Source organism: Silurus meridionalis, chromosome 28 (assembly GCF_014805685.1).
Source record: "Silurus meridionalis isolate SWU-2019-XX chromosome 28, ASM1480568v1, whole genome shotgun sequence".
In the NCBI taxonomy this organism is placed as follows: domain Eukaryota; kingdom Metazoa; phylum Chordata; class Actinopteri; order Siluriformes; family Siluridae; genus Silurus; species Silurus meridionalis.
In genome coordinates, this window is record NC_060911.1 from 14,027,583 (window position 1) to 14,040,976 (window position 13,394).

A 13,394-nucleotide genomic window follows, 5' to 3' on the forward strand; every position below is an offset into this window, starting at 1 on the left:
AATTTTGTGTGTTAATGCACAAAAACTCTTACCTTAGTTTGTTGGTACCTTTAATGGGACCATTACCTTTAATTCACATATCAAGTCAAGTACAGTATTAATCAGTGGAGGATTACACAAGGTGGTATCAAAAAACCTTCGAGACTTGCTCTGTTTACAACAAAGTACTTTATTATCTACATTTACACATCACCTTCAAAATAGTCCCCTTGTACGACAGTACAACGCTCCCAGCGTTTTTGCCACTTCTGAGATGTGTCCTGGAAGTCTTCTATTCGAAGCGTGTCAAGCACCTTCTGAGATACGTGCCGGTCTCCACAAGGGTGTCAGAAGGCGACTTTTGTGCTGGAGCTTCATCTTTGGGAACCAAATAGGAGCCAAATCTGGAGAGAAGGGTGGGTGCAGAAGTAAGATTTTTTAACATTTTTGGGGGTTGAGCCTGTTAAAGGTCTTCCTGATCTCTCGTCGTCTTCGAGTAATGTTATACCATCTCTTAAAGCATGGCGGTATGTCAAACGTACATCATGTCAAATGTACTGTGTACTGCACCATTTATTGTTGAAATGATAATAAAAGCCTACTTGAAGTTATGGCAGATTTTCCCAGTCTCATGCAGGATTTCCTTGGTTCCTTGGAAACGCACTCGGTCAGAATAGCACCAGTTACACCATTACTCTCGAAACGTTTTGATTCCACCTCGTACAAACAAGTCACAAACACATTGTGAAGTCTTGCCAATGGCTGACTCTGTACTTATTTTAGTACTTCTGCCTCCTTGCCTTGCTTCTTGTGTAATCTTCATGCTAGGCGGGTTTGACCTCCACATGTTTTGCCTGTGACTCTACCTGACCATATGGACTTGTTGTATCCTAACCTCATCTGTTAACATTTTACAGCTTCCCGAAATATATCTTACCGCAAATACACAGCTACATTTTTCAAACTTTTACAATTTTTACGTATGCTATCACCATCGTAAGATCGAAAAAATCTCAAGTCAAACTATTTAGCTGGATCCCAGGAATGCTTTAGATGAGATGGCAATGTTCTGTTACCGAATAAACAATTCCTGATATTGGAGTTCAATTTAAAGGCAGAGGGCCAAAAGAAAGAAAGAAGAACTCAGTCGTCAACTTAAAGTGCGCCTATAAAATATTCATTATTTGATTAAACTGTATTAATGGGTCAACGAAACTGCATTTAGATTGCAGGCATTTGTTTTTTACTTGAGTTTTGGCTAATCGTATTTTTGTAATATGTGAGTGAAGTTTTCGAGCCTGGAAGTGTGAAGGCTGAGAAGGGCAACACAAATTAACAAATCTGAAAACACAATGACAATTCAGACAAAACAGAATACTAGAATACTTACCGCTCATTGGACAAGACACCCTTCATTCAAGATATACAGGAAGTACAACAGGCATGTTTGAAAGTTAGCATGTTTGTGTAAAAGTGTACAAAAAAAATGTCACTATTGGAACAAAATTGGTTTAAAGTAACTGCCCACATAAAACAAGAAACAAAGTTATAAGATACACAATTTTCCTGTAAATGACAGATGACAAATGAGCAGTCAGTATTTTATTTATAAACTATACCTACCTTTTCCATTTTGTCTGAATTATCATTGTGTTTTTAGATTTGTTATTTTGTTTTGCAATTTTGTTTATTTGTTTTGTTTTGGATTTCTTATTTTGTTTTTCTGATTCTTTATTTTCTTTATTAATTTGTTAATTTGTTTTGGGAATTTGTTATTTTGTTGTTGGATTTGACCATTTGTTTTCAGATTTGATATTTTTTTTTTTATTATTTTTTTTTCATTTGTTTATTGATTTCTTCTTTTGTTTTCGGATTTGGTATTTTGTTTTTTAAATTTGTTAACTTGTTTTTGAGATTTGTTCATTTGTTTTTGTTTTTTGGATTTGTTCATTTGTTTTCGGATTTGGTATTTTGTTAATTGGATTTGGTATTTGGTTTTGCACTTCTCGGCCACTGTATGGAAGCATTCCAGAGATCTGACCTACACTGGGGTCCTCTTGAAAATGGTGGAAACACTGATGAGGTCCACTACAGAATGGAGTTCTGCATGCCAGTTAATGTGATTGGAACAATTTGTAAGATTACTTCCTGTTTGAAATTTGTTGATAGATATAGATATAGATATGAATCAGACCAGACTCAGTGAAAACATTGTCATCGATCCAGAAAACAGCATGTGAGTACACAAAAAACCAAAACCCCACACAAACCTATAATACCTTACATTTTACAAACCTGAATGCACAAACGTGAGGTAGGAATCCACACAATATATTAATATTAATTGCATTTGCCTGACATATTTATCCAAATTGACTTCCCCCTAAGCAATTGAGTATTACCAGTCTTGCTGAATGGCCAAACATACAATTCTGGGAATTCAATTCATATGACTTACAGCACACTAGCCCAATACCCTAACCACTAAGACCACTGATTATAAGCTCCACCCCGACAAACCCAGATTCAGTAAAGAACGTGTTAGCTCTTGCAAAGTAGAAAACAAAGCACTGTGTTTAATGATTTACTTTTTCTTTTAGAACAATTCATGAATTATGAATGTTGTATTGATAAACTCCACCAGAAGCTCTTTTTGTCCCAGGGCAAATCCATTAAAACGTCTTCTTAAGATCTGGATAAATCACAGACTTCAAAGCATCTGATTTGTGTGTATTCTTCCATTTTAAGTTTCCAGACCAATGTGATATGCATGAGCAAGTAAAATATGTACATATATAATATTAATCACACAGCACTTATTCCCAGCAGACGGTGGAAAACCAATCCACTCGCACAGACAGCATCATTTATATCCGTCAAACGGCAAAAAAAAAAAAAAACAGCAGCTTAAAAATATCAGCAAATATATAAATATATATAAAAACTCACAGAGGGCGACATACAGAGGAGATTATTTTTCGTCGTTTTGAAGAGGAGCTGCAGCTCAGCTCAGTATAATCGGCAAAAGTACCAAAGTGAACCTGCTGAAAGTAAAGAAGAACATTTTGGTGCCATGTTAGGAAGCTGATCAACGACAGAAATTTTTTATCTTGATTATTTGTCTATAACATTTTATTGATAAACATTTTATTCCTGTAAAAGGTGTGGAAACACCTGGTCTTCGGTGGATTTTGAGACGCATGCATGTTCCTTTTGTTTCTCTGCAACAAACTGGGTAAAATAGTTAAACAGTAAATGACTAGAAAACAAGTTCTGTGAAGTCCAATTGGGACATTTTTGTCTCTAAAAGACGAACTTTTCGCTTACGTCTAAAAACGCTCCGCGTCCATGCTTTCGTTTTCAATCCCAAAAGTCGCTCTTCCGCACTGAAACATCTGAAAACGCACACATCCGGGTACTGTGCATGAGCAAAACGGAAGACGCTTCAACACGCATTAAGTGGGGTGAAAGGAATCCTGAACCAACATGGCAACCATCCAAACTTCACCATTACATCATGTAATTCTGTCTGGACTGCGGTTCATTGGAACCGACTTCACCATACAACAAGATGATTAGCCGAAGCGTATGTCCAAGTATTTAGAGAGCAAACAGTCATCTGGATTGTTATCAATCTATCTAACTATGGAATGGTCTGCCCAGTCACTGCACCTAAATCCTATTGAACTGCTCTGGGATGAACTGATCATAAAGAAATCTCCAACTAGTGAAGTTGGCAAGTTTTACAAGAGGTAAAACTTGAATGCTGAATGTTCGGCAAAACGAACTCTCCGGATGCTGACGGTGTGTAAAGTTCTTCATGCTAAGGGAGGATTTGTCTTATAAAAATAAGTGGAACATCTGGACCTTTATAGATTTGTTTGGTCAAAGGAAATCTTTCGCATTGCATGAAAGAGTTTGTTGCATATAAACAAAAGGAACATAAATGTGTCTCTCAAACACCATTAAAAACTCTAGATATACACAGTCTTTCTTTCCGCAGCCTCCTTTTTTTTTCTTTCAATCTTTGATTAAATAAAAATAATCCAAAATTTAGACTGTTGGTTAGCAGGTTGGGCTACGGAAGCTGTTTGCTAAACTAGCATGCTAGCGAGCACTGAAATAGGTAGACGAATACATCTATATTTTTGGCTTAAAGCCTTTATTGAAATTGTTGCCATCTTTAGTCCATTTTATGTCCAAGAGTGTCCCCTTTAAAATCAAGAGTGATTAGAGTGAATTTTGCGTTTTTGTTTGTCATCTCAACACAAGGTATTCTTCAGAGATCAGTCTTAGGACCGCATTTTCCACTAGAATCATTGAACACAATTTACAAATTGTACGGAGTGCGGAAACACGAACTAGCTAGCTTTGCTAACGTACGTAACCTACATAGCGGGCTATTTCTTTTTGTAGCTTGCAGGAGGACGTTTGTGTTTTTATGTTGCATATTGGTGTTTATTCATACGTTGTGCACTTTTTTAATGAGATTATTGGTTAATGGTTCGCGACACATCTAATCAGAACACCAGTCCTGGTGCTCATTTAGGTGTGGTATATATGTTTTAGCTCGGGTTGCTTTTCACGGATGCCCTCATGAGCATCTCACTCATTACTATACGATTTCTATTCTCCATACAAGAAAGGCTTTGAGTAATACACTGAAATCGGCAGTAATTACAGACGCTGGGGGCTTTCACTTTTGTTTCTCTGAAGCATTACGACACCTACACTTCCAGCTCGATGTTCTTCCCGCTAACATTGAGCTTCTTTTAGATAATTAATTTACGAGCTTTGTTCTTTCTCCACCTGATTATTTAATTTCGTCATGTGATTCCCTGGCGGTATGGCGATGAAGCAGGTGTTGAGCGGAGCCCACATCTGCAGGGAGTTGTTGCGAGGTCAAAAGCAGCATGTAGGAACGCTTTTGGAAAATTTGAAATGAGTGCAGGGTCTTGACCCTGTGATTGATGAGCTCACATAAACCATATGGTTTGGGATCATTGCTCCTGCATTGAGCGGGTAATTGGAGGAACTGGTGCACCAGAGCTCGGGTGCAGGTTTATAGGCAGTCTGGAGCAACCATACAAAGCAACACCCACAACACACAGCATCTGTTTTCTGTCATGTTGCTTTACTGTAATGCGATGCGTGATCACACAGCCTCCCCAGGCTTCGCTCCTCCTGGAGTAATGACTTCGTTCTCTGTCTGTAGAACAATATTTAAATCGTAATCACATGCCTTGCCTAGAGCCAAGAATTTTCTAAATTGAAGTGGAGTTAAGAACATTATCATTGTTCATTTGATGTCACATTTCGCAGTTTCATTGTACAAATCGTATCTGACAGCACTGTATTATGCAGTGGCCTGTTTGTTTTCTTGTTCTCTGGGACTATAAGATAAAATTAGTCCAGAAAGCATTAAATGTGCAAATTACTATTATTTTCTCATTAAATTAAGGGCTGTATTATAGCTGCATATAGACTTTTTGAACAGCCCAGTCCCCATTAGCTCTTATAATAAGCGCCACTCTTCTGGGAAGATGTTCCCCTAGATTTTTTGAAGAGTTGTGTTTCCATGCTACCACCTCTAAGGACATCTATACCAATCAGACACACTTTACGAACGCCGGTCCTTCTATTGTTGCCAAAACAGTCCTGACCCATCAATCATTAACCGCATTAACATTTTGAGCAATTTGAGCGACAGGAGCCCGTCTGTTGGATCGGACCACAAGGATCAGCCTTCACTCCCCACGTACATCAGTAACCCTCGGCCACCCATGACCCTGTCACCGGTTCACTACTGTTCCTTCCTTGGAGGACTTTTGCTAGATACTGACCACTGCAGACCGGTAACAACCCACAAGAGCACAGTTTTGGAGATGTTCTGACCCAGTCGTCTAGACGTCACAATTTGGAAAACTCGCTCAAATCCTTCCTGCTTCTAACACATCAAATTTAAGGACAAAATGTTCACTTGCTGCCTAATAAATCCCACCCACTAACAGATGCCATGATGAAGAGACAATAATATTTTATAATGTTATGTCAATGTTATGCCTGGTCAGAATATGAAGACCTTTGTAATTGTGTGCCAAAAACATAAAAAAATTATTTACTGTCAAGCATGATATAAATAACTACAACTATGGTACATGAATACAAATATAGTGAGCACTGAAATAGGTAGACGAATACATCTGTATTTTTGGCTTAAAGCCTTCATTGAAACTGTTGCCATCTTTGCCGTCGTCATTTAGTCCATTTTATATCCAAGAGTGTCCCCTTTAAAATTGGGAGTGATTAGAGTGAATTTTGCATTTTTGTTTCTCATCTCAACACAAGGTATTCCTCAGGGATCAGTCTTAGGACTGCATTTTCCACTAGAATCCTTGAAATGAATACATTACAGGTAAGATGATTGGTAAAAGTCTTAACCTAATTCTTTATTGAACTGAGAGCCCCCAACAGTGGAATGATTTAATCCTGGGGGGAACTTCATCAAACTAAATTCTGCAAGCAGTCTAATCTGTCAGTAAATTCCTCTACAAAACCCCAAAGACGGAAGTGTTTAAAGGATCTGTTTTGAGAGACAACAAGAGCCGGGGAAGTGGTCGGTTGCTGGTTAAGGCATTGGACTTTGGATCTAAAGGCTGTGAGTTCAAATCCCAGTCACACCAAGTAGCCACTCCTGGGCCCCTGAGCAAAGCCCTTAATCCTATAGCTAATCAGTTGTATGAATAAGTTAAATGTAAGTCGCTCTTGATAAGATCCTTCTAGCAAAATGATATCTATATAAATGTAAGAGCATTTTAGATGCAAGATCAGGACAAGATTAAAACAGAACATGTTCCTTAGGGAAAGTGATGTTTTATTCAGGGAATGCAGAAGACACCGGAGGTGAGGGATCAAACAAAACCCACCAATTTCTGGTCCTTGGCAAAATTGATCCGAGACGAAATCCATTCTAAAAGCGCCAAAGAGTCAAGTGGTCTCACAGTAATCTTATTCAATAGCGGGTTTGTAATGAAATCAGAGTGTCCTCTTAAGAGCATGACATCATAAAGAGGGCAAAATCACATAATCTGGCATTTCATTTGTTTTTTTAAATGATGTCCTTTTTTTTCCTTCTTTTATTTATGTTTTCTGTATCAAATTAGATGGTCTTGGACAGTCTCTGAGAATATGTAAAAACAAATAATAAACATAGTTTCTTTCTAGCCCAGTAAGTAGTTTAATTAATTGTTATTTGTGTAGCATTTTTAACAATGAACATTAGCCAGTGGTGGCCATGTTGAGGGAAAACCTCCCTGCGACGGTATGAGGAAGCAACCTTGAGAGAAACCAGACTCAAAAAAGAAGGGATGCCCAACACATCTGGCTGAAAAATGTAGAGTTGCATCATTGTTAAGGTTATCGACTGTTCCCTGATGGACACTTAAGTGTAAAACTGTTCATGGCGATTGCAACCCTTAGCCATTGTAGCAGTTTATATCAGTTTATACTGTTCATATTAACTACAGCGCAAATCCATGTTCAAGGTTCTTGAGTTTAACAGTAACTTCTACAGTAACCTCCTGGGTCTTTAGGCTGTTTATGTGGAACCATCCTGTGCTGGTTGGTTCCACAAGAAAGCACCATTCAAAGTAAACACCATTTCATCAGACAGGGCTTGAAAGAACAAAGGGATAAGAGGATAAGATTAGAATAAGATAAGAAAGAACTTTATTAATCCCAAAGGAAATTATTTTGCCAAAGACTGCTTTCATAATACAAGGGGAAAAAATTAAATTCCAATTTCATCATGGTGGCTGTTAGTGGGTCGATATATTTATTGTGCTGCAAGTGAATATTTTGTCCTCAAAGTTGATGTTAGAAGCAGGAATAATGGGCGAGTGTAAAAATTTGAGGGAGTTTGACAAATTGTGACGTCTAGACGTCTGGGTCAGAGCATCTCTAAAACTGCAGCTCTTGTGGACTGTTCCTGGTCTGCAGTGGTCAGTATCTATCAAAAGTGCTCCAAGGAGGGAACAGTGGTGAACCGGCGACAGGGCGAATGCTGGCCCGTGTGGTCTGAACCAACAAATGAGCTCCTTTAGCTTTTAGCTGTCAATGAACGAAGGGTCAGGACTGTTTTGGCAGCAAAACTGGGAACACAATATTAGCAGGTGGTCACAATGTTATGCCTGATCGGTGTATACTTGAAAAAGTAATTAAATATTCTATAAATTCAAATGTATTCAAAAATGCAAAAAAGGTGCTAGGGAACTCAGAACATATTGCACATAATATGATAATGAACCTGGTATTGAATGACACTGGTATGAAAGACCTCCTGTGGCATTCTGTAATTGTAGTCTAAGCATCCTACTGTCTAAAGAAAATTCTTTTGCCAGGGTAACTGCTAATGATCTAGGAGAAATGCAGTTAAAGGCTGATGAGAAATCTACAAATAAAATGGTTTTGGTTTGTCTAAATGCGTATACGGCCGACGCAATATGGTTAAAATTGCGTCCTTAGTTCCACTAGAGGATTGGTATGCAAATTACGAAGGATTTATATGATGCTGTGTGTACTTTTTTATTAATTCTCAAAACACTTCACAAGTGATTTAAGCGCTATTGGTCGGGCATAATTTAAACCTAAAGGTCTAAAAATGTTCTAAAAATATAGTTTCTGGTTGTTTTTGCCCCTTTGGACGACCCTTTCACTTGACTTGATCTCAACCCCTCAACAGTCCGACCTGATCTTGGACATGACAGTAGTCTCTCCCGCCCATTTAATAATAACGATTATTTTCTTTTAGAATATTGCCTGATTCTAGATTGCTATATCTATATCAATTCATACATCCATTTTCTATAGTTCTTATCCTACACAGGGTAACAGGGAGGCTGGAGCGTATGCCAGGGGACCCAAGGTACCATGGCATGGCACAATCGCCCAAGCTTACGCAACTATTCAGAGGCTGTGAACAAATGTGTCGTTCGAAGTAGCATAGGTGGTACATCTTTGAGCTGGGAAGAGTAAACTGAGTATACACAGAGGAAACCACTAAATCACAGGGAGAACAAACAATCTTCATGTACACAGGGAAAAGGCGTGATTTAAAACCCCAACACTAACTTCCAACATTATTTTATATTTATTAGTTTTTCTTGCGTACTTTCCCAAACGTTTAGAGACAAAGTTGGAGACACACAATTGTATAGAACATCTTTGGAAGTGGTAGTATGAATTTTTCCTTCACTTGAACTAGGAGACCCAAACCCTCAACCTGCTTTCCATGGGTTGAAGTGGAAGATCCCTCTGACCTCAAAACCTATTGGTTGAATGTGAATTCTGACTGCATCCCAGGCCTCCTCACTTCACCTACATCAGTACCTGACTGGTGGAACATCTTCCCAGAAGGGTGGAAGTTATTGTAATAGTAAATGGGGACTCAGTTATTCATCTTAATTTATGATTATTGTTTGTTTCAGTACCAGGAGTGATGCTAAACTGGTAGCTATGGGTTTCCCTCGGTTGTTAGCAACACTAGCAGCCAAAGAAGCTACTTCTGTCATCAAACACCAAATGTCTTGTTGGATCAAGTATATTGTGATGTAAATTTTATTTTAGACCTTACCTCGTGTTAGTAATAACTGTTTGCTTTGATGGTCTCTGCTGCACTGTGGGCTCTGCAGTCTGACAGGATAAGGCTGTGTTTGGAAGTTGCGAGGTATTGATTCTGGCTCTGTGCCGTAATCAGGGCTGGCAGCAGCTCATCTTTGGGAAGGATTGTCTCCTGGGCACGATTGGTCTGAGTAAACAATAAACTGTTCATTTTGCAGCATTTTACACCTCCTTACATACTGTAACACACACACACACACACACTCATAGCCACCAGGTCGTCCACCAGCTCTCACACAACCTGCAGAGTTTAGACAAAGCAATGCAACACTCGTTCCTGTATACCTATTTCCCGTACCCCATTTCCTTTGCACTATTTAGTGGGAAAAAGGAAACATTCATTCATAAAATTACACACAGGTGTATGATCCTTTCCACTCAATTCAACTCAACTGGCGCTCAACCCCTGCAATCACTTTTTAAAAAATAGTAAGTGAATGTACCATAACACTGTGTGATTCACGATTCTGATTGGTCAGAAGGTGTTGATTAGTTTTCTATAACAGCAGCAATTAATTTGCAGGTTTCTAACACAGCATCTCTTCTATTGTGACTTTTACAAGTAGACGTACCACATGTAAAAGTATGCATAAAATTATAGATTGTTTTTTACGTTTATGGAAAGAGTCTACATTGTCAGAACTACTAGTAACAGTCAGAAGGAAGAAGCTTTTTTCTCCTTTTTCTCCAATCAAATTGTTATAATCTGGAAAATAATGTTTTGTGAATATGTAGATCACCATGCCAGGACTTACCTTGCTCAACGTCTGATCACATGACCAACCGTATCTCATCAACGGCTCGACAATGTGATGCTTTCCATGTCGATTCCAAAGCGATCGCATATCCTTTGATCACCTCAATGGTTCTGTGGGAAGTAGTCATTAAACCGTACTTGCAATGTGCTGAGACGTTTCGTTTTCATCAGTGGATTTTTTCCCCTCGCGGCATCCAGCTGTTGTGCTTCATTATAAGCTTCGGAAAAAAAATGGCTTTGAAAACATGATTTGCCGACAGTGCGATAATGTGCCCCCCTTCCGTGCATGGACACGTTTAATGTGTTGAAATACTTGAACACATCAGCAAATTCTTTTTGAGCCACATTTTGTCGGTGTGCAGCTCAGTACAAGAAAAGTTGTTTTTAAAAAGAAAGGCAGTGTTTTTTTATTTGGCTACACACACAAGACCCTCTCAGAATGGTCCCGCCCAGATTTTGGGTTGTGACACACCAGTTAAGAAACACTGGTGTAGAGTTCCATGTATAATATCGTATGTATAATATGGATTTTATTGTTGGATTTTTGGATATTTGTATTATTTTCAACATTGAAGTCAACCAAACTATAAAAGAACAATGGAATTATGTATTAAAAAAATTGTGTTTAATAACTCAGAATATGTTTAATATTTTAGCTTGTCCAAAGTAGCTCCATTTAGCTTTGATGCAAGCTTTCCAAACTCCCAACCTTCTCTAATCAGATTTATGAGGTAGTCACCTGGTATGTAGTTTAGTTCACAGTTGTGCCTTTGTCAGGATTTTATTTGTGACATTTCTTGCCGTCTTCATGTGCTTTAGACCATAAATTGTCTTGTGCAGAGGGAAGAGTGTGTACAAAGTCAATAGCACTATCACTGCTACTACAACTACTGTACAAATCCATATTTTGCAAGAAACACTCATTAAAGTAAAGAGAAAAGAGTCATCATTACTTTAAAAAGTGAAAATCTTAAAAAGTTTAAATGCCTAAATACAGTCTCTAAAACCATCTGATGCTATTACTAAACAGGCTCTCATGAGGGCTGTCCCAGGAAAGGAAAACCAAGAGCTACCTCTGCTGCAGAGGATAAGTTAACCAGACACAGAGTTCAAGTGCCAGACATATTTCAACATTCATTCTTCAGAGTACGCTGTATGAGTCAGGCCTTCATGATTGAAATGTGCCAAAGAAACCATTACTTCAGAAGAAAAACAAGCAGAAGAAACAAGAAGAAACTTGCTTGGGACAAGAAACACACAAAATGGATATTGGATCAGTGGAAAACTGTAATTTGGTCTGATGAGTCCAAATTTGAGAATTTCGGCTCTAACCATTGTGTCTTTCTAGAGGGTGAAGCACGGTTCCTAAATGTGTGGTTCCCACTGTGAAGCATGGAGGTGGAGGTGTGGTGGGGTGGAGGTGCGTTGCAGGTGACACTGTTGGTGATTTTGAAAAATTGAGAGTGCATTTAACCAGCATGATTACCACAGTGACAGGCTATCCCATTTGTTTTGCACTTCGCGGGACCATCATTTGTTTTGCAACAAGACAAGAAAACACTTCTGTTTTATGTAAGAGCTATTTGTCGAAGAAGCAGGGTTACTTTGAAGAATTGAAAATATAAACCATATTCTGGTTTATTTAACACATTTTACAACATTATTCTATACTTCTTCTGGTATCATTTCATTGTCTTTAAAAAGGACAATGAGACAAAGCACAAAATAACATGAAACCTGAACCTGAGCAAGAATTAGTGACAAATAAATACAACAAACCTGAGACCATGGTGAGAAGCTAACCATAAATATGAAGCAGGCGCAGACATGGTACATGAAACAGTAAGACGCATTGGTTGATGGGAAACACAGTTCTGTGGCATACACCTGGACAGACGGACGGATAAATAGATAAATATATAGATGTAAAATAGCCATTATTCATAAAAATGCACATACAGAGGGGTCCAGAAGTCTTTATATATATGGTTTTATAAGGTCTCGGAGATTCAGTCTCAGAAAAAATAAAAAATCAGAAGCATTTTTTTCTGGAGTCCGTTGTGCAAACGCATGACTCTGCTAAACCCTGGCAAATGAATTTTTGAAAGATTTTTCCATGGTTAATATGAACACAGAGGAGTGCACTGTGCCGCTGATGTGAATGATTTATTATGCTTCCTTTATTAAATCTTTAGAGTAGAAAGTCCACATTTGGAATCAATCGCATCTCTGCTTATTAAATTGTAGTCTGTCAGCTCTGGTATGATGAATATCCACGAACATTTATTTGCCCATTCGTTCATTTTCACTAACTGGCTGATTTAGAGAATTGCAGGGAATGCTGGGAGTGGTTACACTTGACCAGCTGAACAAAAACTTCTAGTCCTTCTTTTCTTCTTCTTTCGGCTGCTTCCATTAGGAATCGCCACCGCAGATCATCTGTCTCCATACTACTCTGTCCTCTACATCTGCCTCTTTCAAATTAACTATCTGCATGTCTTCCTTCACCACATCCATAATCCTCCTCCTTGACCTTTCTATTTTCCTCCTCCCTGGTGGCTCCATTCTCAGCATTCTTCTTTCTATATACCTCATGTCCCTCCTCTGCCCATGTCCAAACCACCTCAATCACACCCCCCTCACCTTGTCCCCAAAACGTCCTACATGCTCTGTCCCTCTAATAAACTAATTTCTAATCCTGTCCATCCTCGTCACTCCCAATTAAAATCTGAACATCTTCAGTTCTGTGACCTCCAGCTCCACTTTCTGTCTTTTACTCAATGCCACTGTCTCTAAACCATACAACATCGCAGGTCTCGCCACAGTCCTATAAACTTTACTTAAAAAATCACTATTCTCCACCCACTCCACCCTGCCTGCACTCTTTTCTTCACTTCTCTAACACACTCTCCATTACTTTGCACTGTTGACCCCAGGTACTTGAACTCCTCCACCTTCTTCACCTCTTCTCCCTGCAACC

General features: G+C 38.7%; 1 protein-coding gene and 1 long non-coding RNA gene across 3 annotated transcripts in view; one reads left to right on the forward strand and one right to left on the reverse strand.

Annotated features, from left to right (window-relative positions):
- LOC124381662 (inactive phospholipase D5) overlaps nt 1–13,394 on the forward strand; it is a 50,330-nt gene that overhangs the window by 16,177 nt on the left and 20,759 nt on the right. The window lies entirely within an intron of this gene.
- LOC124381664 lies at nt 150–10,798 on the reverse strand. Its single transcript, XR_006924911.1, has 4 exons — nt 10,413–10,798; nt 9,611–9,784; nt 2,929–3,023; nt 150–383 (listed from the first exon to the last, which is right to left on the reverse strand). It is a non-coding gene; the product is annotated as an uncharacterized LOC124381664 (long non-coding RNA).